The following is a 27,328-nucleotide window of genomic DNA, read 5'->3' on the forward strand; positions in this document are numbered from 1 at the left end:
ATACCTTATTTAAAAGATGTTAGTCCTTCACTCTTGTTTGGATATGCTACTGAGTTTGATTAGGATTAATGCATTTTGTTATCCTATGAATTGATAATTTAAGATGTTAGGTTCTAAGACTTTAAGTTTAAATGTATTAGAACTTCAATTTGTAATGCTGGCAAACCATGATAAAAAAATTTAGTCTTGTTTTAGACTTGCTCAAAGTATGTGTCTTTTATGTAAAGTTGGAATCGAGTTGCTGTAGGATTTACTGTGTAAATCTGCTTGGCTCGATCGATCGAAAATTAGACTCGATCGATTGAAGCTCGTGCAGATTATTTTCTGCAGAATTTTTCAACTCAGCCCAAGCCCGTTTTACGCGTAGGATTTTATATTTTGCCCTAGGTATAAAAAGGAAAACCCTAGCCACGTTTTATGGATGCTTTTTATGTTGTGTGTGTGAATATTTTGTGAGATCTAGAGGTGTTTGCCTTCACATACTAGGGTTATCAATATCTAGATTGATGTCAAGAGCTTGGTGATCAATTTAGTTGTAGATTTAAGAGCTTAAAGATATACAAGCAGGAGTGCTTGTGCTTGTGCTTGCTAGGAATTCAAGAAGGAAGCAGTCCGTGGACTCGAAGTTGTCACATGGTCGTGGTAATAAGTTTTCTACTCAAGGTAACAATAAGATGTTAATGGTCTAAGTCGTTATTGTATAAACTTCAATTCTTTCATAGTGGATTCAGTTTTACCTTGAGGATAGCTAGGTTAAATCCTTCCTAGGTTTTTTACCGATTTGGTTTTCCTAGGTCATCATATCATTGTGTTATTTGTTTTTCCACTGCTTTGTATGATATGATTTATATGTGTTAACCTAGATCTGCATAATTTACCTAAGTTAATCACTTGGATAGATAATTAGGTTAATTTGATTGTGTTTTAAGGGGTCTAAAAACGTACAGAAGAAATTACATTTTAGTTAACCAATCAAGTTGGCAATACGAGAATTTACATGGGAGAGTTTCATTAGGATTAATGCATTGTGTTATCCATTGAATTTTACAATGGGTGAAATTACATTTTATTTCCCTATGGTTTTGTCTTATTACAATTTAATTAATTCACAAATTTTGAATTGATATATTTGATCCCCAAAAGTTTGCACTAAAATTAAATCGTTAAGATATAACACTTTTGTGCCTATATTTGCTCCAAAAAACAAATTAAGTATCTGTTTATGCGGTATCCAAGTCTACGTTTTTTTTTTGTTTTTGGAAAAGCGCGTTTCAGTGGCTTTATATCATACCAGTGGATCCGTGCACTGTTCACGGAATCCACAAACCTCTTTTTTCAGCAACTTTTTTATTAAAAATGAATACCACGGCACTACTCACATATCTAAAAATTATTTTGATATAGTGTTTTCAGTTTTCAGCAAAATAAACGATATCCAAACGCACCCTAAACTAACGTTAGGATTAGTTTTGATTGACCATGATTTCATTAATGGCTATGCTGATGTGTCCATTAAGTTACACCTAAGCCTACGATATGTTCCAATTAGACCTATTACATCATTCCATGCAGATTTAATTATCCCATGTAATTAAATAAACTAAAAATTTCTCTAAAAATAAAATTAATCTATTAAATGAATTTTTTTTTATTCTTTTCAACATTTCATAATTGTTCTCCCAAACCATACTATGCGAGAGAGGAAGAGATAGACAAAGGAACATTCAATGTATTGTAAAATAGGATTTTATTTCTTTAACATAATAATAACTAAACAACATGTTTATTAATTTGCTTATTAGATAAAACATAATTAATCACTTCCACTCTTGAGTGAAAAAACAACAGCATGCATGAAAAAAAAAAATTCTCTTAAGAGGAAACATGAGCAACAACGGGGCTCCTCACTTGAACTTGATGCACCTCATCAAACCAAATTAAGGAACCAGAGATTATACCTTCATCCATCTCTGCTATGACCCTTACAATAAAGGATCTCTTTTGCCCAACAGTCTCAAATGAAAGGACATTTGGTATTACTTCAATTTTCAGTCCAGTTGGTGGATTCACAATGGCCTTGTATGTAGACACTGGTGACCCAACATTTGTCACAGTCGTAGGGAAAATGCGAGTGAATACAGATTTTGACGTGGAAGATAATATGAAGGAAGGATAGTTTAGATGTGAAGCAGGTTTCTTTGTGGCTTGAGAGCAACTGCTGTTATCTCCTGCAACCAGTCTTAAAGAATGGTTGCTATAGCCTTGACCACACAAGAAATTTACATAATCAATCTCTCCAGCATCATATACAGATATACTAAACCAGGGTTAATGGCCCTTGTGGGATTTATATGACCTGTCCCATAAACAAACTCAGCATCTGTGCTCTTGTCAACACCCATGGGATAAGCTGTAAACAACATAAGGGTATCAGTTATACATATATATAGGTCGTTTAATTTAGTTCTCTAAAAACACGTAGTTTCAAATTCCCTAAAGAGTAAAAGAAAAGGCAAATCTAGTTTCCTCTTTATTATAAAATGACCTCTGGAAGATTTTAAATTTGATAATGGAAAATGATAAAGATACAATATATTTTATTACATAAAGTTTATAAATTGATGTGGCAATTAATATATATAATGGGTAAAATTGAACAACATAATATATGACTGTCTGAATTATTTCTTTGAGATTGGTGAAACATTAGTTTGTAACGTTTATTAGGAAAATTTATACCTTTGGCATCACTTATACTTAATTACCTGTTGTCATTAGAGCAGACTTAATTGCAGCAGGGGACCATGTTGGATGAAACGATTTCACATAAGCAGCTGCTGCAGTTGCATGTGGGCAAGACATTGAAGTCCCAGAAATTATATTATATGGAACTATTCTTGTATCTCCTTCTACTCCTGTCACAGTTGTAGCCTCTGACCAAGCAGCCAAAATATCTACTCCAGGGGCTGTTAAATCGGGCTGTATAAAACTTTGTAAAATCAAAACTTAAGAAGAAGGGAGGGACATTATGTAGGAAATAGAGATTTACTTAAATTACCTTGAGAATGTCCCTTGTAATTGGGTTAGGCCCCCTTAAAAAAAAGGAAGAGCTACGTATGGGGCCAATTCATCATTTTCCTCAATACTTTTTTGTATAGTTGCGGTGGGCATTCTATTAATTAGTAGTAATTAACAAAACTTCAAAAACTAAGGATGTAATTAACTTAGTATATGCTATGTGTCTCATTAGTATAGAGTATTATACATCAATATTTGAGAAAACTTGTAGGGTAGTCTCATTATACCTAGATGAGTTACAGTAGTCTTTGACTTCGCTTACTTTCTTCAAGCTCAAGCAGGAAGCAGGTAATGGGAAAGAGTCGGCAACATCAGTGAATCCAGTATTTTGCATTATAGTACCAACTGCACCGGCAGCCAGTTGCCCCCCATCAACCCCAAATGTTTCCATATCACAAAAAACAATTTTTCCTTCTGCCAATTTCTTGTCCAATGTGTCGATATAACAGAATCTGCATTTCAAAATCAATACTTGTTTGGTATTAATTGTTGTACGAAATAGAGATTTAACCCTTGTGCTTTAATTATAAAGCTCTTTATTTTTTCAGAGTGTTTGACTAATTATAATATATAGTTCTTTAAAGTGAATTGCAGACATTTTTTTTGAAAATTTCAAGTTTCAACGTTAGAGCATTAGCATTAGTGGTGCTAAAAAAGTACAGTATATTGTTAGTTTTAGCATCACCAATACTTAAAAAGCATGCTGCAATAGTGGTGTCATAGCTAAAATTTTTTAGTTTCTTGCTACAATGCACAGCCATCTGCACAGTAGCAAAAAGCTAAAGCAAAAATTTTTATTTTATTACACTTTCATGCTCTCTTTCTCCCTTGCTCATCATCATCTTCTTCTTTTTTTTCCCTTGCACGCTGTTTTCTTCTTCTTTGGTTTTTTTTTTTTTTTTTTTGCCTATTTTAATGACTCTCAGCTCTCTTCAGTTTTAGATTTGTATGTTGGGTTGTTTTATGGGTTTTGCAAATTGGAATTTTGTGATTTTTTTTTTTTTGGGGGCAAATTTGTGTGTTAGTGTGTTCAGGTCTGAAGAAAAATAAAAGGCCAAACTCACTGCAATAGTGGTTATGATGGTTGTTTATTATAGTGTTTATATTATGTTATTGTATTGAAAACTAAAATAAAACCACTTATATTGGATGTTTTGTAAAGTTAGAAGGTAAAATAAATAAATTAGTTTTTTGTAATGTCAAATAGTTAAATTTCTGGCTCCACTAATGTGGATGCTCTTAGCTTGCTTAAAGCTATTTCAATTTTAAGACACTAGTGCTTTTTTTAGCACGAACTGCTTTATGTAATTCTCTTTAATAACATGTAAACATACTTAAATAGTTTTGATATTATTCTGTTCCTCAAATCCACTGTGTGGCAACTCAAAATTATCCATGTGTATTTTAATTACGTGAGCTACTTAGTAGTCATGTGATTTATTTAAATGAGTTAAGGAATAATGTGATTTAACATTCATAGATTTTCATATAAATTGTTATTTAATGGATTGTGTCAAAGGTGATTTCTCTCCAAAGCTCAACCCAATTTGAAGGAAAACTTTTTCCATTTTTTTCTATGATTAAGAACACATTAGCAAATTTTTTAATACATTCCTAACCAACATTATAATCTTCATTAACCTGGACTGGGTCGGGCCAACACCTGCACTAGTGTTTGGGGCATCTCCACCATAAATAATAGGGAACATTTTGTTCTCTAGCTCAAAAGTGTTTATAGAAAGTCCCTGCATACAAAGAAAAAATATATATTAGTAAGGAAAATGCTAGATTTATTACAAATTTCATTACATAAATCTTACAAATTGATATATCAATGAATATAATTGGTGAACTTCAACTCAACCACCTAATAAATGAACAATGATGATGGAGAATGTCAGTTGTGACCACCACCCACAATCGACGAACTTAGCAATTGTGAAATTTCTTATAAAAAAAAATTGTGTCTATAACATTGATAATTAAATAATGTGTGTGTGTGTGTCATTCAGTATGCTCAATGTATTAAAGTTTGTAGTATCTCAACAAGTGTGCAGGATGACAAAGTTTTTGTATGCGCTTAAATAAGCTAGTAGGCAATGGTTTGCCAAGTTGCCATCATTAATGTTCAACATGGTTTTATACCATCTAAATCAGACTACTCAGTGTTCATTAAGGTATTAAGGTTGAGAAGTTGTCAGTCATCATTGTTTTTGTCATCTTGTGTATGTTGATGATATTTTAATTGCAAGTAATGATGTTGTAGTTGCAAACAGTTTGTAGACAACAAGTTTAAACTCAAGGATCTTGGATCTTTGAAATATTTCTTAGGTCTTAAGGTTGCTAGAAATTCTAAAGGAATATCTTTTTGTTAAAGAAAGTATACTTTGGAGTTGTTGTCGGATGCAGGTCTTTTGGGTAGTAAATATATGCAAACTCATATGGTACAATTTGCTAAGTTCAATTGTACAGAAGGGGATAATGTCCTAGATCCTTTCATGTATAGAAGATTAGTTGGAAAACTTCTACATTTGACCTTAACAAGATCTGACATTAGCTATGACATTAGCTATTCAGTTCATGAATTGAGACAATACATGGGTTCTCTTAAAATTCCTCATCTTCAAGACAAGGCATTTTCTTTTCTATATTGTCCTGTTTGCAATTAAGGGTTGTTTGGTTGGGAGGATGGAAAAGTGAGAGGATAGAAAATAGAGGAAGGATGGAAAAGTGGGAGGATATAAAAGTTTTTAGTTTTCCTCAGTTGTATTTGGTTGAGAGGGTGAAAAAGTAAAGGAATGGAAATTTTTTTGATTTGGTTGAAAATAAAGTTTGTATAAATTAACCATCATATCCCTCTTAAATAAAAGAGAAAATAATACATTATACTTTAAAAAAATGCTTAAAGATGAAAGTGGACATTTCAAAAAAAATTCCAAAAGTGTTTTCTTAAAAATAATAAAAATAAAAAATTAAGAGGAAAAAAAAAAGAAAGAAAAGAAGAACCCACCACCTGATCAAACAAAAGAAAGGAAAAAAAAAGTGGGGGCAGTTTTGTCAAAAAAATTCTCACTTTTCACTCCAACTTGGAGAGATTGCATTTTTAAGGGGGAGGAGAGAAAACTTGTGGGCCCCACCACTTTTTTCTCCCCCCCCCCCTCTCAACCAAATAGTAGAAAATATCATTTTCCACCCTATTTTTCTCTCCCTATTTTTCATCCACTCTGTTTTCACCCCAACCAAACACACCCTAAAAGGTTACTGTTATGCTGATTAGGTAGGATGTCCTGATTAGGTAGAATGTCCTGAAACTAGAAGGTCAATTTATGGTTTTTGTGCGTTCTTAGAAGACTCACTGACCTAGTGGAAATGCAAGAATCAAAGTTGTAGGAATCGGGCAATAAATACTATGACAAGTGAAATAGTATGATTAATTGCACTTAGCTTCTTTTTATTGTGATAGTAAGGCGGCTTTGTATATTGCTGCAAACCCTGTCTTCCATGAAAACACCAAACATATAGAGATCAACTGTCATTCCATTAGAGAGAAGATCCTTGCAACAATAAAAAATTTTCATTTTCCCACCAAACACCAAATAGCAGACCCTTTCACAAAGCCACTTGGGCATGCACAGTTCTTCAAGCTTCTTTCCAATATAGGCATACTCAATATATACACTCCATCTTGAGGGGAAGTGTTAAAGCACATAGAGCCTAAAGCTATATTTAATATTAAGAGTTAGTTTGTATTTGGTTGACAGGGGTCATTATGTGATTGGCCCCCTATTAGTTGGGAAGTTAGTTTTGTAAGTTAATTATTTTCTCCTAGTTTCTCGCTCTCTGCATTTGTATATATAAGCAAAGATCCCTGTAATCAACTATTCAATGAAGCATTTTACACAAATCTCCCAAATCTCTCTCTCGGTTCATAACCTCCATTGATAAAGCTTCAAACTTTCTATGATTTGTTATATTTGTATTCTTAACATCACATTGTAATTAGATGTCAATGATTAGTATGATTATAGGGACAATGTCCAACCTCGAAAAGTATCATTGGTGTAGGCGTGCAACCTACAATTTTGAGTATAGAAGACAACAATAAAAAAAAATTATCAACATGGAGAGAGAGAATCCAACTCACCTCATAAAGCTGACCATTACCCAACTTCACCTTGGCCACAAACTTTACATCTATGGTGCTAGCAGCCACTGATAGTGACCAAGGTGAAACGTTGGAGATTGTTGCAAGATAAGGACTAGAATTGCCTACAGAATTAGATGTGAGTATGCCATTCTTCATTGCATGGAAAGCTCCTATAGCAATTGAGTCCTTAAAATAATCTTTAGGAAACCCTCTGTTAGAAATACTGAATTCAATGGTATTGTATTTCACACAGAAAGAATATACATGAGTGCTTTTATATAGTAAGCATATGAGTGCAGTACAAGTAAATATGAGTGCTATACAAGTAAACTAGTTTGGGCCTAAAGCCCACAACACTATACATGTTAACAGCCTCCCTCAAACTCAAGGTGGATGTGAGACCAACTTGAGGTTGTCAACCAAAGTACGAAGACATCCCTTAGGATGTGACTTGGTGAAGATATCTGCAAGTTGATCTGTAGAGGAGACTGAGATTAGCTTGAGAGCACCATGGACAAGATGATAACGAATAAAATGACAATCGATCTCGATGTGTTTAGTCCATTCATGGAAGACATCATTGTGAGCAATATGAATGGCACTCTTGTTGTCACAATAAAGAGGAGTAGCAGAGGATGTAGACACACCTAAGTCTTTGAGAAGCCATCGTAGCCAAAGAAGCTCAAATGTGGTATCAGCAAGGGCACGATATTCTGCTTCAATACTAGAACCGGCCACATGAGTTTGTTTCTTACTTCGCCAAGAAATCAGAGAAGAACCAAGAAGAAAGCAATAACCAGTGGTGGACCTACGATCAGTGGGATCTCCTGCCCAAACGGCATCAGAAAATGCATGGAGAACAAGAAGAGACCGAGTAGAGTAGAAAAGACCATGGAAGAGAGTGCCCTTTAGGTACCGAAGAATGCGCAGAACAGCAGCATAGTGAGTCGATCTTGGAGCAGACAGATACTAGCTCACCAAGTGAACAGCATAGTAAATGTCTGGACGACTAACAGTAAGATAAACTAGGCTGCCAACTAAGCGTCTGTAAAGAGAGGGATTAGACAATGGTTTCCCCCCTGAGGGAGTCAGATGCGCATTAAGTTCGACTGGAGTGTCAACAGTCTTGCTATCAATGAGTCCAGCTCTAGACAAGAGTTCAGAGGCATACTTGGCTTGAGCAATGTAAAGTCCATCTGTAGAATGAGTGATTTCAAGACCCAAGAAGTAGCTGAGATGTCCAAGATCTTTCATCTCAAACTGCTAACTGAGAAAATCCTTGAGTTCTTGAATGCCACTAAGGTCATCACCAGTTATGATCATATCATCCACATACAGGAGAAGTAAAATAATGCCTTTGTCAGTGCGACGAAGAAATAAGGCAGAATCATAATGACTGTCCATGCAACCCAAACGAGAGATGGTAGAGCTGAATTTGGCAAACCAAGCACGTGGAGCTTGTTTAAGGCCATAAAATGCACGTCGAAGGTGACAAACCTTGTTTGATTCAATAGAGAGACCAAGAGGAGGTTGCATATAAACTTCTTCACTTAAATCCCCATTAAGGAATGCATTTTTGACATCCATCTGGAAAAAATCCCATTTACAGGCAGCAGCACAGCTAAAAGGGCACGAACAGATGAGATATGAGCAACCGGAGCAAAGGTCTCTTCATAATCAATCTCATACTCCTGTGTAAAACCTTTTGCAACAAGACGAGCTTTGTAGCGCTCAATGGACCCATCAGAGCGAGTCTTAATCTTGTAGATCCACTTACAACCAACCACAGATTTCCCAAGGGGGAGAGTGACGAAGTCCCAAGTATGATTTTTAGATAATGCATCAAGTTCCTCTTTCATTGCAATCTGCCATAAAGGGTCAGTGGAAGCTTCACAATAGGTGTGAGGCTCGTGCAGTGTAGCAAAGGCAGTGTAACAATGATAGTTAAGTAAATGTGCAGGAATGGACCTTACTCGGGTTGAGTGACGAGGTGGAATGTCTTGTACATGATCTTCAGGCGGAGCAGGAGCAGGGGAACCAAGATCAAGGTTGGGTAGCTCGTCTTTGACCTGTTCATCTTCCACCTGGTCATTAAAGGGGGAACTAGGAAAGGGATCAAGGATTTCTAGTGGTTGGACAGAGAAGTTAATAGGAGAATCAGGAGCAGCTACAGGAGGATTAGGATCAGCTATAGGAGGGTCAGGAGCAACTACAGAAGGAATTTGCGTCTCATCTGGAAATAGATCTAAGACAGAAGAGGAAGATAGAGAAGCACGGAAGTGAGAGAGCTCGACAAAGAGGCGATGTTCCCAAAAGACGACATTGCGGGAGACACGAAGACGATGAGAAATAGGATCATAACACTGATATCCCTTTTGAGTTTTCCCATAACCAAAAAAACAACAAAGTCTTGACCTAGGCTTAAGTTTGTTATGCTCATGTAGTTGAAGAAGAACGAAATAAGCAGAGCCGAATGAGCGTAGGTGGTGATAGTCTGGAGGTGACCCAAAAAGGCGCTCATATAGAGTTTGATTTTGGATAACAGGATTGGGAATGCGATTAATAGTATGAACAGCATGAAGAGCAACTTCGCCCCAAAAAGGAGCAGGAACTTTGGCAAAGTGAAGAAGAGCACGAACAGTGTCAAGAATATGATGAAGTTTTTGTTCGGCTCTACCATTTTGCTGAGAGGTACCTGGAAAAGTTAGTTGATGAACAGTGCCATAGGAATGCAAAACAGCTTGGAAAGCATATTGAGTGTACTCAAGAGCATTATCAGATCGAAAAATTTTGATACGTTTAGAAAATTGAGTTTCAACCATTTTTGCAAAAGTAGAATACACTTGCAATAATTCAGAACGATGTTTCATATTAAAGATCCAGCTATAGCAAGAGTAATCATCAACAAAGACAACAAAATATCGAGATCCACCAATACTAGAGACAGAGGAAGGTCCCCAAACATCAGAATGAATAAGGTCAAAGATATCAGTGGATATAGATTCACTAGAATTGAAAGGCAAAGCTAGTTATTTTCCTAATTGACATGAAACACAATCAAAATTTTCTATAGACACTGAAACTAGCAAACCTCTAGAAGCCAATTGTTGTACACGGGAAGAAGATGCGTAACCAAGTCGAGCATGCCAAAGAGCAAGAGAAGGAATAGAAGAAACTGCAGCAGCTGCGGCAATAGAAACAGGAGCAACAAGTGGAAGACGAAAGTTGTCCACGGGAAACATACGCCCAACTCTGGGACCGATCCCTAGCTCCTGTCCCGTCCTTGGATCCTGCACAATACACCTAGAATAATCAAATATGATTCGATAACCCAACTCAGCTAATTGTCCCACAGAAAATAAATTGTAAGAAAGGTCAGGAACATTAAAGACCCCAGAAACGGAGAGGTTGGAGGTTGAAACGGAACCTATATTATGACCAGACATTGTGGAACCATTTGCTGTGCGAATAGTAAGAGGGTGTGGTGCAGGTTAAAGTTCAGAAAATAAAGACCAATGAGGTGTCATGTGATTGCAACAAGCAGAATTCACATGTGATTGCAACAAGCAGAATCCATAAGCCAAGAGGAAGGAGACATACCGGACAAAGCTGAGAGAGAAGAGGAATAAGATACATTACCAACCATACGAATGACATTGGCGATGATGTTTTTAAGGTCATCTGTGGTCATGGTGAAAGTGCGACCTGAAGACTTAGACTGTGCAAAGACGGGAGCCATTGGTTGGACACTTTCAATGTTAGCAATAGTGGCAGAAGAAACTGAAACAGCTAGTTTATTGCGCTAAAAGCAAGTCTCAATATTATGACCAAAACGTTTGCAAAAATTGCAAAAATGTTTGCTAGATTGTCGGCGACGATTGTTGCAAAAGGAAGAAGACATGTCCTTATTCTTCATTTAGAAGCAAAATATGCAAAAATGGATTGCAAAAATGAAATCTATGCGAAAAATTGGGTAAGGAGCACCTGGGCTGCAAAAAGTCAACTCTGTGAAAAAGTCAACGGTCAACGGCTGGTCAACGGTCAATAGAAAGTCAACAGTCAGCGGTCAACGGTCAGTCAACGATGACGTGGCGGGTGACGTCAGCAGCGCGCTGGATGACGTCAGCGATGACGTGGCAGGCTGACGTGTAGGGCTGACGTCAGCAGGAGCAGTCTGGCGCGTGGAGGTGCGTGGCAACTCTATTCGGCGTGTGGAGGCGCATGGCGACTCTGTTCGACGCGTGGATGCTCGGTTCGGCGCGTGGGAGCGTGACCTTCAGTGCAGAAACTTTGAGCGGTGCGTGAGGGCGCGTGGAGGCTCCGATGACTGTGAGGTTTTCACGAAAAGGTAGATCGGAGCAAGACGATCTTCGTGGTACCTTCGGAAAATTTTTCAGAGCAATATTTACGGCGGTGCCGAAAAAGGCAGTGGTCTTTGCAGTGTTCGAACTCCCCAACGGCGGCTGCTACAGGTCCGGAACCTGAGGATGATGTCTGGAAGACTCGAAGGTTCAACGGCAAAAGTCTGTGGCAGTTGTTGTGACAGCGGAAGCAATATTGAGAATGGAGTTACACCAATAAAGACAAGACTGCTAAGAAAAGGTCAGAGCAGTGGCTCTGATACCATGTTAGAAATACTGAATTCAATAGTATTGTATTTTCACACAGAAAGAATATACATGAGTGCCTTTATATAGTAGGCATATGAGTGCAGTACAAGTAAATATGAGTGCTATACAAGTAAACTAGTTTGGGCCTAAAGCCCACAACACTATACATGTTAACACCCTCCAACGGAAAGAGAGATTATATCCACTCCATCGCTGATTGCATCATCAAATGCTGCAAGAATGTCAGCATCTAAGCACCCATCAAGATAACATATCTTATAAATGGCAATGCGAGTAGAGGGAACTCCTCCTCGGGCTGTCCCTGAGCCAGGGCCAAATAGGCTTGCCCCACTGGCTAGATTTCCAGCTGTTGTTGATGCAGTATGGGTCTCATGGCCTCTGGAGTCTCTTGGTGAAGCAAAATCATTTGGACCTATTATTCCTTGGCTCGGATAATATCGACCTCCAATGATTTTGCTGTACGTATAAAAATTGTTGGAGGAATGATTAAGTGATTAAATTTAAACTTTTAAGATCAATAAATAATAATTTATTATACACATCTCATTTTGAGTTCCAAGTCATGTTCCTTCTCTACCTCTAGTTAAAATGTCTAAAATAATTATAGATGTTTATTTCTGAATGCATGCATGTTTACATGTCATGACCACCCATCTAAAAAAAGTTTTAAAAAATATACATGAATAGCATAATATGTTATAAGTATTTGCACGTGCGCGCGCATGTGTGTGTGTGTGTGTGTGTGTGTGTGTCTCTCTCTCTCTCTCTCTCTCTCTCTCTCTCTCTCTCTCTCTATATATATTGTTGGAAAATACAGAGATAATTAAAAAACAAGTTTTGATTCAACAATATAAATCCTAAAGATTAGCAATGATTTGATATCCGGGCTGCTCAGATACTCATCAACGGACATATGAAATCAAATTTGGGCTAAAAGAAAGAAAAGGAAAAAGTGAGGCCAAGAAAGATATGACAAACCCAAGCCCAAGCCAACATCTAGCTCATTGTATTCCAACTTACTACTTAAGATATGCAAAGGATTATAAACTTATAACAAGGTTTATTCCTAACCAATGTGAGACACAAAGCAAAAGTTAAGTATTTGAAACACACATATTCCAACACAAATATATATATATATATATATATATATATATATATATATATGATTATGAACAAAATTTTGCTACAAATTTGGTTGTCAAACTTGATTTGTAGCTTAAAATTACAAACAATAGTAAGAAGATAACATGTGTATATAATACCGTAAGTGTGATTTAATATGTCATATGCACTGCACATGAGAGAGATATGTGTCATATTCCAGTTGTTGGTTTATAGCCAAACGTTGTCCTACGTTTATATGTAATGATGATATAATGGTTTACTTGTTGCAAGTGAAACTGGATGATTCTTGACAAATGCCCTTCCATCTTTTTGGAGGTGGACCAAATCCTTGATCATTGAAACTCTCCGACTCTGGCCAAATCCCTATGTCAAGCATTCCAATGATAACGTTGCTTTCATAAGTTGTTCTATTGACATTTTGGGAGAAGTCCATGAAATCCCAAGACCTTGTCATGTGGAGTTGTTTCATTTCGTTGGGGAAGACGGACACTATTCCCTCCATGCCTATAGTACCAAATTTCGTTCTTCTTTCATATATGACTTCATGATAGATAAATCAAGGAACAATCCGTAGCAATATCTAGAAATTCATAGTTCAACAACCTTCTAATTTTTGAGCCTCCTCCATGGTTAGCTTAGCCACAAACCCGTTAAAGCTCTTCGTGTAGCTATATAGCAAAAAATCCACTCCATCACTGTACAATGGCATCACTTATTCAGTGAAAAAAAAAAGGTACTGTTTTCTTGTTTGAGTAGAGAATATAGTGTGACTTTGAGATAGAACATCATTCTCCATCCCTTGTGTGTGTGTTTGTTCCTCCAAAAATTAAAATTTTAAAAAATTTTATTAAAAAAAAAAAAGAGAAAAAAAAAGTAGAAGAAACATTTCATTTGGTTGTCCAATATACTATGATAGCAAACAGCATTTATCATGTCCAATTTTAAAGTTATGGTATTTGAATGCACTCATCGCCTGCCCAAGCAAGTACCTATCTTCTAATTGTTACCACACACAAAAAATACTCATAATCTAAATTGTCATTCAAAATCAATGTCTTTTTAGTTACTAACCTGCCAATAGCTTCTTGTAGAATGTTGGCATGAATAGATGATGCAGAGATTTCGCCCTTTGGTAGATTCCCCATGTACACAATGTAAACCTGTGTTCACAAAATTTTGCCAAATCATGCAAACAAATAAATAAATAAAATGAAAAGCACCAAAATAAATATGAGAGAGATATTAATTTGCCTTTCGATCATCATCAATCGCCCCATAACAGGAATTAAGCAGGGTACAAGTAAGGCAAATTAAGATTAGCCATGGAGACGTTTGGCTTTTCATCAGAGATCGAACTCTCCCAAGAGCCTGTGGTCTTAGATAAAATGTTAAAGTTGTTCACTCAAAGTGTGAGAGAAATGGGCTAATAAAAGGAAGGAATTGAAAGCTATATATATTTGGGTAAGTTATTGTGAAGTCCGCCAACTAACAATATATGTTCTTTGCTAAATTCTCATTTCTAGTGAATTCCCAAACACTATAAACGTTAAATCCGTCCTATACTTCATCTAAAAGATGTTAGTCCTTCACCCGTTTTGGATATGCAATTGAGTTTGATACGGATCAATGCATATTTATTTATCCTATGGATTTGATAACAGGAGAAATTAATTTTATTTATATAGTGATGAAGTTGGCAATAGGAGAATTTACATGGGAGAGTTTCATTAGGATTAATTCATGGCGATATCCAATGAATTTCAAAACAAGAGAAATTTCATATTGTTTATCCAATGAAGTTGACAATAGGTGAAATTACATTTTATTTATTTATGATTTTGTCATATTACAATTTAATTCACAAACTTTCAATTGATTTAGTTGATCCCCAAAATATTGTAACAAAATCTTAAGTAAAGACCTTAAGGATTTTGTTGGAATGGCTTGAATTGTCAAATTGGTGGCTTGACATTAGCCAACAAATCATTAAATGACATTAGCCAACAAACCATAGAAAGTTGCATGGGTGAAGAAATGCAAGGAGTTGCATTAAATGTTGCATGGACTCATGGCCGAATTTATTGACTTCTTTGTTAATAGAAGTCTTGCATACTTGACATGCATACATGCTTCACCTTTTAGCCGAAATGTATGACTCCATTGGCATTCATGAATTGTCAAGAAGGGCAAGGAACTACACCAGAGCAAACCAAATACATGCTAGCCGAAATGTATGACTCCATTGGCAGTAAATATTGGTCATTTTTGTTGACTTGATAAGTTTCATGAATGGTGATATTTCGGCTGAAGTTGAGCTATAAATAGAGGTGGTGCAAATGAGAGCTGCGTGTGTGAGCTACGGAGATAGCAATTAGAACTTCTGCTGTGTGCGCACCAGAGTGTAGAAAGTTAGTGTCTTGCAAATTTTGTCTAAATACAATAGGTAGTTCTTTATTTATTTGTGAGGGAACTAAGGGTGTATTTGGGGTTTGGGTGTATGAGAGAGTGTCTTCAAGTCATTATTGTAATCTCTAAAGTTATAGTAAAAATTTATTCTATCACCTCCTGTGATATAGGCATATTGTCGAACCACGTAAATTTTTTGTATCATATTTTCTTCTCTCTTCTTTAATCTTGTGTAAACAAATTATTTTACCAATTTTTACAACAGATTTTTTTTTTAATCCAAACTTTAGGTAGAAAAACATATAGTAACTAAAAAGTTTAGTAGAACAAAATTGTGATAGAGTGAAACCACAAGGGACTAAAATTATAATTTATATATATAGTCCGTTAATTTAGCTGAAAGCTTGTCAATTTCTTGTTAATACAAACTTTAATGAGTCAAACCAAACCATTGATAATTTTAGGATTAAATTATGATTGACCAAATCGCATATGATAAATTGTAATTTTCCTATTTTATTAAGGCCCTATAGAAGTTCAATGCATTTATCTTAGAGTTTGGGTCTTATATGTGATAATAAAATTTGACTAAAATCAAAGGTGTTTGTTGTTTTGTTGCATGAAGGCCCAGATGGTGGGATTTTGTTAGTAATTTGGTTGAATTGGACCCAACCCACAACTCATGGTCCACTGATTATCCACATCATTGATATTGATATGAGTTGTATAGTCCTATAATAGTCAGATTACGAATCTGTTTGGATACCGCTTATTTTGCTGAAATTGAAAATTTATTACTGAAAGTACCTTTTATTTTGTTGAAACTGAAAACTTTTTGCTGAAAGTATTGTATATAAATGTAAAAATTAGTTAAAATAGTATAGTAGAACCCATAAATAATGCCAAAAAGTACAGTGGAACCCATAAATAGTGCCAAAAATAAGTTGAATAGTGAAATAATATATAATTTTAATTCACATCCAAACGCACACTACATGTGATAAAAGAGAAAAAAAAATTAAAACATATTTGTATAGTCTTACCAACTTTAATTAACTCCACCTATATTTGTACTCAATGATGTATATCACATTTGAAGGGTTATGTTTAACATCCAATTGAAAATTTGACCTCTGTATTACAAATGAACTCACTGTAGATACACGTTGAAGGTTTAGTCAATCTAAAAAATTGGTACTAAAGTTTGATTATTGTTACTTTTATAATAATTTACTAACTTCCTTATCATTTTCGTTAATCACATATAAATGGTTCTCACATGGACAAAAACCGCCCTAAAAATACTTGTTATTTCCAAAACAAAAACAAAAAAAATCAACCCAATCGGCTGAGTTGAATCCATTGTTGTTCTCTCAAGTTGTGCATATCATCCAAACTCACATGTCACAATAGAGAACAGAATTGTGTGCTTGAAATCCCATATTTTCCATTAGCTTATTACTAAAAGATGAAACAAAAAGTGGCCTTAAACAAATAAATTAGCTTAATTTCAACAACAACAAAAAAGACAAATTTATTTATTTATTAAACAACGAGATAAAAAGAGGATAGCGCAAATAAATCAGGCTAAAAAAGAGGATGCCAAACCCAAATAGACACATATCATCCTCATGATATGTTTGGGTCAGCCACATTAATTTTCAAGGAACAAGTTGATTTTCAATTGTCCCAGCATGATGGTTCCTGACTTATAGCCAAGGACGTGACCAAGATCTTCAAGAAAAGTATAAGATATATATGATAATTGTAAGAAAAAGCTGAGTAACCAAGATGATAAATTTATGTGAATTTGAGTTCCTGACATAATAAGTCACTAGCAGGCGACACAAGATAGTGGACAGCATGACCTCTGTACTCAAAGAAAGTTTTTGTATTGTACAACCAACCAACCATCTGCTAAAAGTTAGCGAATGGTGCAACAGATCAGAGAATCTGGACCCAGATCCCAGGCCAGTATATACTTCTACGTGCTTCACATATATATATATATATACACACACACACATTTATCACTCACACTTTATAATGCAATTATTTTCTAGAATTTATTTGGAATATTAAGGACAGTATGTGAAATCTAGTACAAGTTTTTAGTTTTTACAACACCAAGAATGGTCAAGATAAACCATAAATAACCTTTGTGACTGCGAGATATAGTAAGCCTCATACGTATTTGGGTACAAATCAAAGTACTACCTCCTGAATGATTGGACTCGAATTTACCTTCTGCTTGGTAACATATGAATGTGAATGTGACAACTCCTTGAGCCAACAGAAATTTGTGGTTGTAAAAGAATATGCTCTTTTGGTTAGTGAATTGTTTCATTCGTTTTCCGAATATGAACTTCTAGACGTATATGTACATGTTTCATGTTTTGCTTGTTACATATTGCTTTAAAAAGAATCTCCCTGATTGAAATTTAATCTAGCCTCGATATTGTCATCTAGTAACACTATTTATTCTCCGATTGTTTCACATCCAAAAAAAAAAAAAAAATCTCCACTTTGTTTACACCATGCGTTTTACGCATGGTGAGTGTGGACACTATTAATATAAAGTAATAATTTTTTATGATAAACTATAGGCAACACCCTGCAGTTTGGGTTTATGTTAATCAAGTTCAAAACATTTCAAAACTGACAAATTTAAGTGTCATTTGGTACATGTGTTTAAACATATGTTTTCAGTTTTTAAATAACATTACATGTATTTTCGCACACTTTTTCACCCACACGTATTTTCAAAAAATACAAACAATATTACTAGAACAACGTTACCAAATGGCCCCTTAAACTCTAAACCCAACATTATTAGAAACCGTTACTCGTTACTTCTCTCTCTCTCTCTCTCTCTCTCTCTCTCTCTCTCTCTCTCTCTCTCTCTCTCTCTCTCTCTCTCTCTCTCTCTCTCTCTCTCTCGTCGTTTAGGAACCAAGTTAGTCGATTTTTTAAAATGTCTTAGACCTGACTAACACTAACCCAAATCTCAAAAATATCAAATGTATTTTACCCTATTTTTAATTATTAATTAGTATATACTCTTGGGTATTCAAGATCTATAGCACCCATATGTATAAAGAAGGTAATAAGAAAGTAAACCACAATGTGAGGTATGAGTTGAAATTGGGGGGGTGGGAGATGATTTTGAGACATAAGACATGATGGTTGGCAATGGGGGCAAAATAATGAGGCATGTGCATGAGTTGCAATGATGCTCCATGAGAGAGTGCGTGAATTTGTGTGTGTTTCTGTTCCTAAAAATGTTATTCTTTACGTACTCTCTCTTTACACTACTCCAATAAACAACGTTATTTAAATTACTTAATTTGTACTTAATCCCAAAAGTAAAAAGGTTCGTTAATTCATTATCACGTGCCTTAGATTAAGGTATGGTGCACCCGCCACTCATAGAAGAGTATACCATTCCTTGGGGCTGAGCTGGCACTATATTATTGGATCGTGATGCACACGTAGTTATAGAAGCGTGGATGGTTTTTGTAAAAGTTAAAATTCTCCTCACTGTTTGATGATGAAAACCATGCACTCTAACACACCGGTCCACCGCTTTGTACTCAAAGTTGGATTTTCTCATTTTTCCCTTTTTATCGTCAATTTATCATCTCGCTTTAGGACTGATAGTACTTGGATTTTTCTTTTCTTTTTTTCTAATGCTAAGAAATTAGTATTAGTTATGTAATATTAGCAGGAAACAAGAAAAGGAATTTCATTAGATCTTAACTCGCTTTTTGTGTGGAGGAATTTGCTAATCCAAAGGTTTTTTTTACTATATATATTCACAAAAACTTTCATAACAATAACTATGTAGGTTTTTATTGGTTTGCATTTACACCCACTATAAATATATTACTATATTATATACCATCAATTACGGATCACCTCGATTGTTGTAAAATATTGTGTGAATGGTAAAATTTAGATGCAACACGGTAGGTTCCTCGATTAAATCCAAACACATTATTGTATTGATCCAATAAAATATAAATAATGTTTTTTAAAAAACAATTAAATACAAACTATGTTTTTTATTTAAAGAAAATGCTAACGGATACTCTTAGAATAATGATTAATAATTCATTTAAAGAAAAATTTTATGAGAAAAGAAAAAAAATAATTAATATTTTGATAACTTTTTTCATTTTCCATAAAAGTGGTGTCAAAACTTTCTAAAAATAAATTATTAATCACTACCCTAAGAGCACTCATTAGCATAATCATTTATTTAATTGAGGAATCTAATATAGTACAGCAAAGTATGTTTTTATTTAATTGAGGAATATTATATATATATATATATATAGTGCAGCAAATGAACTATATTTTAGTCTTATCCTTGTGTGAACATTGTTGTGAGTCTTGTGACGCTAGTTATTGAGAAAGAAATAGGACCTTGGTAAAGCAAGGACCAAATACAACATATATTGGCTATTAGTACTACCAGATGTGTTAAACAGCTGAAGATTGTTACTCTCATAAAGCTAAAAGTCATTTTTTGTTTTTTTGTTTTTATGTACAACATTTTAAAATCTCACATTTTTTCTATATTTTTTCTTTTTTTTCAAAGTATAAGTATACTTTAACACATTTTCAGCAAAAAATTTAACCTAATAAATTTGAAAAGTATATTTAGTATTTTTTTTTTTTTAATTTTGATGAAAATCCCCTTTTCTACCCCCAAAAATAATGGCTTTGTGTGGCAGTAGCTGATCATTTCATGTGGCCTTAATAATCAGAAAGATAAGACTGCTACCAAAGTCGGTTTGCCTTTCTGTCGTTTTTACTCAAAAAACAAAACAAAACAAAATAAAAATGTTGGTTTGGCCTTGCTAGCTTTTGAGGTTATTGAATGCAACCGATTGGCATTTTATGTTGAGATAACGTGGAGCCAATGGCATGAGTCTAATGATGGTCCTTCAATAAGGACGATGGAGTTATAGGTCACAGTTATTACCGTGTAGAATTTTGGTGGTTAATTAATGGTCTTAGCAAAATGGCAACCACATGATCATGATAACGCTAGCTCAGACTCAGAGATGCTAGTTTCTTCATGCATGGTATAATGCTCAAATTTTTAAATTTACATCACGCATCGATCTTGATGTATGAAACAACTAACTCGTAGTGTATATATGATACTAAAAATGAACAAATTGACAAATTTTCCTGGTTGGCAAGATTTTGACCTAATAATCATTCAATGTCCACCTCTTTCATTAATTACCACCTAATCCAGAACCCAAATTGTCCTCATTATTGTATTGGATTGTTTAATTAATTAAACTAAACTTTTCACGGAGTGGTTAAAAAAGTATTATTTGTGCTAAATTAGGATTCAAAAGTCTTTATAATTTAGTGGTAAGTATATATACCAAAAATCTCTTTTAATGAGATATAAGAAATTGAAAGAAATTGGTTTATAATAAGAAAAGGCTGAGAACAACATAATATGGGGATGGGGATGGGGATGAAAAAGAAAGGTGAAAATGTGAAATCCAATCTTCACCAATAGTGCCGTACACAAAATGCAACAATGCCCATTAATAAGGACACAATGCTGTCTTGAGCTGGCATAGATTATAGATACAATGATATTGCTTGTGAAGCTCGTCCATGCCGTACACAAAATTCAACAATGCCCATTACTAATGCCAGAATATCAACTACTCCCATTGGATGTAAAACTATTTTCTTCAAGCTTTTACCTAAAACCATGTTTACATTAAGACGCAATAATTGATACACGGATCCATACTTCCCTCCCCCATAATGCGCAGTAATGCAGTTGGCTATTGTAAATGGATTGTGTTAATAGATGTCTTTAGAACAATTGTTAATAAATCATAATAAGAAAATTTTGACACAATTTTTGTGGGAAATATAAAAAGTTATCAACAACATTTATTGTTTTATTATTCTCCCAATAAAATGTTTCTAAAAATAACTCTTAAGCCAATGCTCTAAGGCAATTAAGGATGACAATGATGTACACCTCATGAAAAGGTATAGGAAGCTAGCACAAAGTAGGCGTAACAAAATCTAATATACTGCGAACTCAACACAACTAACCTGTTTATAAACAGGTCATAGATTGAGGCTAAACAGGTTTGAGTCATATTCAAGTTGACACGGCTAACCTATTTAATAAACATGACGTGTTTGTGTTTAACATGCGAACCCATTTGACCTTTTTAGCTTATAGAGTTTTTTTTTTTAATTGCTTAATTTATGGTTGTATTTATATGTTTATTACTATATATATTATGGTTGTAATTGTGGGGAGTAAAAGGACCCAAGTGGGCATATGGGCTTTTGGACTGTAGCATTGAGGGCCGACCTGCTCCAGAATTAAACTCTACGAATTGGCCCATACGCCGAGGTTCCGGGGATACAGCCGAGGGCGAGCTTCTCCTCGGACAAATCCGAGAGAACTCAAAATTTCATTATGAAGGTCAAGGCACAACTCTGGAAAGACTAATGGTTAAAGGGGGACAACCTGAACCTTCTAGATGCACCAGTGTTAAAGAAAATATCAAGAGTAAAGGCTGTCACCTCCGCATTAAAGGCCTTGCACCTACCTCCCTGGCCGCATTAATGGGGAAGTGACCCTTGAACAGTAGGGCGAAAACTTCTAGTCACTTTCCAAAAAGTATCAGGGAATGAAGTATTTAAGGGGGGTGAAGGCCAAAGAGAAAGGGGGATCTGCAACAAAGAAAGAAACTAAGAATTGTAACTAAGAATTGTAACTTTTAAGTAAGAAATAGAAATAATACAGAAGTAGTCCTCGGCTTACGTCCGATGAGGCCAATTTACAATTATCTTTTGTTATTTACATGTGTTTGTAACTCTTAACCTGTTATCAAGTTCTCAGTACTCCTAATCTAGGTTTCAAGCCCACACTCTACAAATTTTATTGTTTAAGGCTCATTGGGCCTGAGCCCGTAGTTGTCTTTGGGTCTAGGTGCAATTGTGCGCTTACAGTAATTGTATTTTAATTTTAGATATATAAAAATTGATAACAAGTTATTTATGTTAGGTATGACCTATAAATCAAACAAATTATTAAACGAGTCATATGTATTGACATTTACATAACTTGTTAATTAAATAAGTTAAACATGTCATGTTAAATCGACCTGTTTAATAAAAAAATCATGTTAGGGTTGAGGATTACTGACATGCTTACTAAACAGGCCAGGTTTAGGTTAATCCATATACCCGAATACTTATGACTTGACACAACACGAAACTAACCTGCTAACACAAATTGCCACCCCTAGCACGAATTTTTTTTTTTTTTTTTTGTAATGATTGAACTTGTTGCACACGTGCTTGTACGTACACATAGGTGTGCAAAAACTAAAATTATGAGATGAAAACACAATTTTCAACTTGAAATCATGTATTCAACTCACAATTTTAGTTGTTTTTGTACATGTGTGTGATTCCAAGTTGGTGTGTATAATTAACACTGCCTTTATTTTTGGGGGGAAGTAGTTCACAATTTTCTTCTCTTACTTTTTAAATAACCAATTTCTTCCTTTATATTTGGAAAATGAGCAAATACCTCCAATTCAATATGTTTTTAGTTAAATCCAAAAAAATCATAACAATTACAAATATAATATAAGAAAACAACAATGCAATTTTCAACTTTTTTTTGTGATGTGTTTTTCCCTCATATATATATATATATGAGGGAAAAATTTGATGGACAAATAGTGCATGTAGTGTATTGAACCAAAAACATTTTTAAAATTTATGTCAAGTTTAGACCACTGGGGACTCTACTTGTATGTGAGGGTGGTCCTAATACATATGCAAAAAAAAAAAAAAAAATTATATAAATAATCATTTTAAAATAATATGTTTTATGACCACCCTGACTTGAAAAGAGATGTATATATATATTTTAAAAATATATATACTATATACTAAATTAACCTCTTTTAATTATCCTAATAAGAATGTTGAATACCTTTACTTGAGAATCATAAGAATTTAAGTTCAATAAATATAAGAGTAATATTACATCCACAACATTTTCACAATAATTTCACAATAAATCTTATGTGGTAAGCTGTTATTAATTCTAATTCAAGTTCGTATTGACATGTTTTATCCACTAATAACAGGCTAACAACTTGTTGTATAAGATTTATTATGAAACTGTTGTGGTCACTTTATTATTCGAATATCAATATTTTCAATTTGCATGTTATCTTTTATTAGTCTTTTTCTCTTATTCTTTTTGTTAATACAAAAAAAAAAAAATGTAATATTTTATATATTTACGTTTTTTTTTATAACATTAATATATTCAAATTATTTCTTTATTAAGTTTTATATAATTTATATGGCCTAGATCACCCTAAAAATAATTCCAAGAACCGAATTTGGACTAACACCCATGTGTACCCGTGGTGGTAAAGTCAATTTCTAATGGCCTTGCTTGCAAGATAAACAAAGAATACAGGGATAACCAGGTCAAATATCACGAGATGATAATACGGAGTCTTATCCAACTAATATGGTCCCCACGTAGGTAGACCACGTGCATAGATGCATCAAAGTTCGTAGAGATCAGGAAAAGAAAGAAAAGAAAAGTATAGTTCGAAACCCAGATTTTCTAGTCCTAAATTCTAAATTCTCTGTCTATGAGTGGGAGAGAGAGAGAGAGAAAGCAATGAAGTTAGACTTGGTGGCTGTCAAAAACTCTTGGCGAAGGATCCAATGCGCATAAACCTCTAAATCTCTCTATTCATGAGCACAGTTAAAAACCGCTTCCACTTGTCTCTCTCTCTCTCTCTCACCAAAAGTATAGCCAAAGAAGCTCAGCAGAAACAGAAAAAGATAGAGTTTTGATCATTATATTCCATTCCTTATGTATGTAGGATCTCTATAACAAGTACCCTTCTCTTCAAACCCTCTCTCTCTCTCTCTCTCTCTCTCTCTCTCTCTCTCTCTCTCTCACACACACACACACACACTTGTTCTTTGTAGTTTTATATAGAGTATATCTTACATGTTCTCGGAATTGAAAGAAACATCATTCCTAGGTATGTCTAATTCGGAGATCTTTCTCATCAAAGACGATAAAGAAAGTGTTAAATTCAGCATTTTCGAGGAACCCACGTTGATAAATGAAGATAAGTGTTATGCAGCCATGGCCTCAAACGTGCCCGAGCTTCATGAAGAAAAAGAAGAATTCGAGATAGAAAAGAAAGAAGAAAAGCGCGAGGCTACGGTTCCTTCTGATGAATGTGAAAGTGTAAGGCCATCTCTAGGTGAATTCAAGGTCGAAGAGGACGATGATGGTTTCAAAACTCCAACATCTTTGGATCACAAAGTCCCAGTGATCAAACAGTGCCCACCTGCTCCAAGAAAACCCAAGGCATCAATGAAAAGAAAAGTGTCACAAAACGTACGTACAAGTCTTCAACTTGATCTTTCAAAAGAAGTCGAATCACTCTTTCCTCCCTCTCTTCTCTCTGATTTTCATTGCAAGATCAAGAAAGCTCGGCCTCTAAGAGACGACGAAGAGAGACTTAAGATATAATTATTTGGTAAGAGATCAACTTTGCACAATGAGGCTCTACCCCCATGAATGATAATCGTGCAATTGAGATTGATTTTGGTTCTATATTCTCTCTTTTTTCCTCTTTGTAATTTCTTCTTCTTCTTTTTTTTATTCTTTCTGGGGTTTAGATCTTGATTTGGTGGTGGGATTGGTCTATGACCCTGATGATGGTGTAAAGTTAAAGTTAGTTTGCGAAAGATGATCAAAGATGAAGTACAGACCAAGAAAAAAGAGTTGTGATGTAGAATTCCTACTTTACTGCAACCTTGGGTTCTTTTGTACTCAAGGTGTTATGCTGTTCTTAAAAGAGAGAACTTATTCTTTGAGATTGAATAAAAATTATGCTTCTATCTTTTATGCACTCAAGATTTGAAAGCATTTTCTTTCTCAAAGATTCTTTCTTTCATTTTACGCTTAGGCAAATTCAATTGAGGTTCCATGAGATCCTAGGAAGAAGCCAAGAAGGTAAGCTTTGCACATTGTCATTTTATATATATATATATATATATAATTATATATAATGGTAGAGTATCTTCATAATTTGGATACTCATCCCTTACTGCAATGCCATTTGTCCTGCAACATAAGGTGACCATATACATTTTAATTAGTGCTTCTGATTATTACGGCTTGGTTTAACAAATGGGGTGCGCTCAAATCCCTAGCCTCTTCTTGTTCTTATAGAATTTCTCTTCTATGTGTATATTACTATATTATATAGATCAAGCTTTGATTTTCGAGAGAGCCAAACATCCTCCATGATGATAATACTCAAATACTGGGAAAATTACCGAATTGTAAATGAATATTTATGGGCACATCCCCATTATCTAAGAATTTTTTACTAGTTCCAATTCATCAATCAGATACCTAGTAAATTAATACTTAATGGGTTCCCATGAGAGGTTATAATCCATATTAGTAGTTTCTTATATATATACACACAAACTGAGAATGAAACAATCATAACCAGCTAAGATTCATCAATTTTAGAAAGGATGCATGGCAATGTGCATTACTTTCATACCCTCCAAAGTATTGATGCTTCAACATCACTCCTATTTACATAGTGGGATCCACCTGTGGGTCCCATCATGTGAATAGGGATGGGCGTTAAAGCAACAAATGTCTGGTATGAAAATAACAATTAAACCTCAAATGATGGTATGCCAATTCTGTTCGCTTGACAAGTAAACATCAATGTCGGCCTAAACCTTAAATTATGTATGCCTATCTATTCAATTGTATCTTATTGTGATTTTTTTTTTTTTTTTTTTGATGGGGTATCTTACTGTGATTTTGTTTGCATATATAAACATGAACACGTACATATAATTTGGATATGTGTTTTAAGTATTATTATTACGATAACAAAAAAAAAAATAGCACTGAAATGATATTTTTTAAAGAGTTTTAACTTATGGCGTCCGCTTTTGATGATAACTCTTTATCATCAAACCAATACACCAATCGTTTTTTTATGTAAGCGGGAATTAAATCTCGAATCTCTTAGTCAACCATTAGAGATTTTATCTGAGCTAACTGGAATCCACGAATAGGCTTTTGATTTCTCGCAATTGGTCTTTGTTTACAGCTGATTTCAATCTTCTTTTTTGTTGACAACTCTATCTTATGAATAATATAGTTTTTAAATATATATATATATATATATATATATATATATATATATATAAACTAATCAGAACAAAAATGTAGTCTAATTCAATCCGGTTCTTGTACAATTGTACGTATTTGGCCCAATATTAGTGATCCTTGGGTTCTTGGGTTTGGCAGACAAGGTCATGGTTAGGCTTTGGGTAACTAGATTGGGCCAACAGAAGCCTGGTCTACTTAAGGCCTGTATTTTTTTTTTTTTGCTGAAGTAATTCAGCCCTGTAAGCAGGCCTGCTTTTAAGATCTAACTCCTAACTAATTCTTGGATGATGAAACCACCACAACGAATAGAATTGCAAGACTGCAACAGTCCGCTGGGATTTTGATATTGCAACTTGCTGACTGCAACAGGCCTGCTTTTATTTCCCTTGAATAAATGAAATATTTTTGAGACTGAGGAATGAGACTAACCCATCTCCAGCTCCCCTTGAAAGAACCCAGTCAGCCAGATTGGAGATGGGCACAGGCCCGTCCCAATTACAACACAAGGCCCAAATTATGGGCAAACCCTATTTATATCTGTTCTTAGTTTTTACAATTAAAATATTCCAGCAACTAAATGAAATATTAAAACCTATCACAAAATCCTCTAATATTGGTGCTACAAGCCAGATTGAAAACGTTAAATGCATCACCTTCCAAAATGAG

At 34.7% G+C, this 27,328-nt stretch overlaps 1 pseudogene; it reads right to left on the reverse strand.

Moving 5' to 3' along the window:
- Positions 1–1,872: 1,872 nt before the first annotated feature.
- LOC142610441 (cucumisin-like) lies at positions 1,873–14,328 on the reverse strand (annotated as a pseudogene).
- Positions 14,329–27,328: the final 13,000 nt, after the last annotated feature.

Source organism: Castanea sativa, chromosome 9 (assembly GCF_040712315.1).
Source record: "Castanea sativa cultivar Marrone di Chiusa Pesio chromosome 9, ASM4071231v1".
Classification (NCBI taxonomy): domain Eukaryota; kingdom Viridiplantae; phylum Streptophyta; class Magnoliopsida; order Fagales; family Fagaceae; genus Castanea; species Castanea sativa.